The 4315-nt window shown below is 35.6% G+C and overlaps 1 non-coding gene and 1 pseudogene across 1 annotated transcript; both read left to right on the plus strand.

Annotated features, from left to right (window-relative positions):
• The first annotated feature begins 3687 nt into the window (after nt 1-3687).
• Nucleotides 3688-3886, plus strand: LOC139957865 (U2 spliceosomal RNA). Its single transcript, XR_011789547.1, has one exon. It is a non-coding gene; the product is annotated as a U2 spliceosomal RNA (small nuclear RNA).
• Nucleotides 3887-3893: 7 nt separating this feature from the next.
• LOC139957816 (U2 spliceosomal RNA) lies at nt 3894-4107 on the plus strand (annotated as a pseudogene).
• The last annotated feature ends 208 nt before the right edge of the window (nt 4108-4315 follow it).

The following is a 4315-nucleotide window of genomic DNA, read 5'->3' on the forward strand; positions in this document are numbered from 1 at the left end:
GTTCATCAATATAATATGAGTTATTGCTATGTAAGGATACTTACATATCATTATTTCACATTTATTTCAGTTCACCTCAACAGGTATAACATTCATGAGTATCGGATGAACTTGCTTAAATGTTGTTTCAAAAAATCAGGCGTTGACGAAATATCCAACAAAAAGGACGCGAATTGATCATGTGTCTTTGACTCATTCAGTTCATGTATATATGCTACAATGAATGAGTCTATAGGAAACATATAATTGATAAATTTATGTCATTGTACACAGTTTAGACAAATCGGTCTGCCGTACTGTTTCGAGCTTTAAGAACCAAATTCGAGTCATAGAGCGAGAAGATATTTTAGAATCCACTCCGTTTTCTTGTCGAAATATTATCACGAAGCTGCAAACACAGAAAGACGGTCTGCCGTAAAAAACACTTTCGTTCTTTCTTTTGGTGTCCAAATAAAAGTGAATTTGATTTTTAAATTTGACTTGAGCACTGGGTAGATAAGTTCTTAGGTGACTAAATTTATTTTTAAATAAAAAAACGATGAACGATTCCGAGTACATCACGTCTTAAACTACCATTACGTGGTTTACACTCTTCAGTGTTGCTCCTGACAATTAGCTCCTTTCGGTAACATATGGTGTCTGTAAAAAGACCCAACAAACGTTCTTGCCTTTTTCCTATATTTACCGCTTCCTTCATAAGGTGTAAAAGTTTAATCGAGTCGGTATTTGAATTTTCTTTCGCCAATAATTTAATGTCTTTTTCTAATGAAGTATAATCAAAGAGTTTAGCATAAGCAGGTAGAACTTAGCTATAAAGAATGTTCACGTTGGAGGCTGTCCTCAGATAACAAGACCGTAAGTTGCTTGCACTTTTCCGTTACGCTTTCTGCCCGCAAACTTGTTCTGCTATGATCTAAAGATAGAAACATCAAATTTCCTAATTTATTACTTAAATTTTAAGCAATATTTAATATCAAGAAAACTTTGGTTACATATATATATCTATGTAAATATTAGGTATATATTTAATGTTTAGAAATAAGATATATCTTTACATTATACACGTACCAGTAAGTTAAGTTTTCACTCGGTTCTTATATATGATACCTGTACCCAGGAACAGAAGATGTCAGTCAGTACAAAATATTAGACTCTAGGCTTACAACTTCCTTCTCCTCATGCCATGATTATTCAAGCAATTACACACTGAAAACTCAAGTTTTACATTAAGTTTTACATCAAAATAATGTGTGTGTATATTTTAGGGAGAAAGGGAACAGAAAATCGGTGGCCAGTTTCGGAGATCTTCGCCAGATGGAACAAAAATTTCATCATCAATCGTTGACAAATGTTTTATTCGGTTATTTTGTATTTTAGATTCAGTCACCCGGGAAAGAAATAGCCCACTGCTACAGGTGTACGCCCACCACCCCCCCTGTCTTTTTCAAGCCCACATAAACTACTTTTTATCACAATCCTGTGTTTAGAGCGAATAAGAGCTATATATATATATATATATATATATATATATATATATATATATATATATATACATATATATACATATAATATATATATATATATATATATATATATATATATATATATATATATATATATCATGTTATTCGATAACTTTCACTTTGTATGAGGAGAATAAAACTTTACTTAATATTCTAAGTTTCACACAGGTAGTTGAAGGTAATCATACTTTGATAATTAATTCACGTGATATGGATAGAGAACTATGGCAGGTGGTCTTGGCTATATAGGCACAAATCCGTGATTATTGCAACTGGCTGGTGTACTTGTAAGTATATATTAAATTGCTACGTCAATAACCAGATATAAAAGCACGCTACGACATTCTAATAGTAGCCGTCGCCTATGTATGCTGAGGGGAAACCATATGGGGAATTTATAATTAGGTGTAAATTAATTGTTAGGCTTTGTGTTATTATTATTTGTCTTACATGCCAAAAAGGGACCAAGTGGGGGCACCAAATGAGCTGAATGGGGGGGGGGGGGGCTGGGGAATGGAGGCCCTGATATGTGGTTGATGAAGTAAAAAATGACGATATCGGAAGAGCATGCGCCGAAGGCCAGGGCTGTATAATGTAATGCCCCACCCCCCCACCCCCCCCCCCGGAAAATTTGGCACTTTTGATACGTCAAATAGTGCGATCTGATGCATTTAGAATCCCTATACAAAGATAGGATCAACTAAGTCATTTGAAATCGTACAAACAATGCATTACGATTATTGTCCAAATATTGACAGGGAGTGGGTATGAAAGATAGTCCATTCCCAACCAAATTATTCGGGGGGGGGGGGGGAATGGTAAATTTTGGTAAATCAAGGGTGCTTAGATGCAGAATGTTGCAATAGATTGAAAAAAGTTTATTGTGAGCCCAAAAAATTGACATTTTTCGATGAACAAAATACGTTTCGGATAGGCAAACACATTAATTTGAATTTACATTACTCTATGGGGTATAGGTTACAACTTGCATACTTGTTAAGTGATTATGAACGTAAACTATATATATATATATATATATATATATATATATATATATATATATATATATATATATATATATATATATATATACATATATATATATATATATATATATATATATATATATATATATATATATATATATATATATATATATATATACATATATATATATATATATATATATATATATATATATATATATATATATATATATACATATATATATATATATATATATATATATATATATATATATATATACATATATATATATATATATATATATATATATATATATATATATATATATATATATACATTTGCACATCGGAGGAATCTGGTCACGAAAGCGCGCTTATATATTTAGGTCTTTGTGTTGACTGTGAGCTATGTCAGTGTTACAACAGAAGGAAGTACACCTCATTCACCCATACAACATAAAGCACAATAGCTGAACGTATTACCCTCATTTTCGTACTATTACGAATCACTATATATTTTCAAGGGGGGGGGGGGGGTGGGCGGGCCGGGCCTAGTAGTGTAGTAAGCAACGGATGCACCCCAATGAGGAGGGTAACTTGTGGAGGGTAAGTTGTGGAGGGTACATTAATGGAGGGAAACGAGAAGTCATATGTCTAAATACGGAATCTGTGAGGAGAAGGGGACGAGCGCCGTCTTTCTGAATTGACGGTGACGGCGTACTTGTGTCATGCCCTGTGTGTTGTTGCTGGTAGTCTTGACAATTAGTATATGTGAGGATTTCTCCCTGAATGTGTAATGACAAATCTAAATATGTAACGATATCAGTTACATAATGAAGAATTGGTATAGCCCTTTTTACGTCATGCTGTATATACACAGAGCTCTTTAATGACTACTTTGTGACGTACGCATGTTGGTCACGATCTCCTGACTTTGACACTAGGCCTACTGTATACTAAATGTAGGCAAACTGTTCATGACGTGGACATGTTATGAGCCTTTACATATGATAACTTAAACCTATTCGCGGAGTGTCACAACAAATGGCAAACAGTCACAGTCACAGTCCCGATGCAAGGGGACTGGGGTTAGAAGCGGATCAGTCGTTCAGTAGTTTGGTTGTCGTGCCCAGGTTCTTTCATGGGCGACTTTTTCTTAAAAAGTACCTTTATCATGTGTAGCTTCTCGGCCTTTTGGCTAAGATCATGTGTAGTATCTGTTCCCTTTTGAGGGGAATGGTGATGCACAGCTGACGATGATCAAGCAGTCACAGTCCCGATGTAAGGGGACTGGGGTTAGAAGCGGATCAGTCGTTCAGTAGTTTGGTTTTCGTGCCCAGGTTCTTTCCTGGGCGACTTTTCTTAAAAAGTACCTTTAGAACTATTTGCTTCTCGGCCTTTTGGCTAAGATCATGTGTAGTATCTGTTCCCTATCGAGGGGAATGGTGATGCACATCCGACGATGATCACACAGTCACAGTCCCGATGTAAAGGGACTGGGGTTGAGAGCGGATCAGTCGTTTGGTAGTTTGGTTTTCGTGCCCAGGTTCTTTCCTGGGCGACTTTTTCTTAAAAAGTACCAATTAAAAAGTACCTTATATCAATTAAGGAAAAGTCTTATCGTTGTAAGCCCTGCGATAAAACCTACAGACGATTGCACAACTTTCAGAGACATGAGCGGACACATTCAGCCAAACAAGGCAATGAGTGCCTATGTTGTGGAAAGGAATTTCGCCAACGTTCTGCATTAAAGCGACACCACAGAATTCATACTGGAGAGAAGCCATTTAGATGCCGCAAGTGTAA

This window comes from Apostichopus japonicus, chromosome 17, assembly GCF_037975245.1.
Source record: "Apostichopus japonicus isolate 1M-3 chromosome 17, ASM3797524v1, whole genome shotgun sequence".
In the NCBI taxonomy this organism is placed as follows: domain Eukaryota; kingdom Metazoa; phylum Echinodermata; class Holothuroidea; order Aspidochirotida; family Stichopodidae; genus Apostichopus; species Apostichopus japonicus.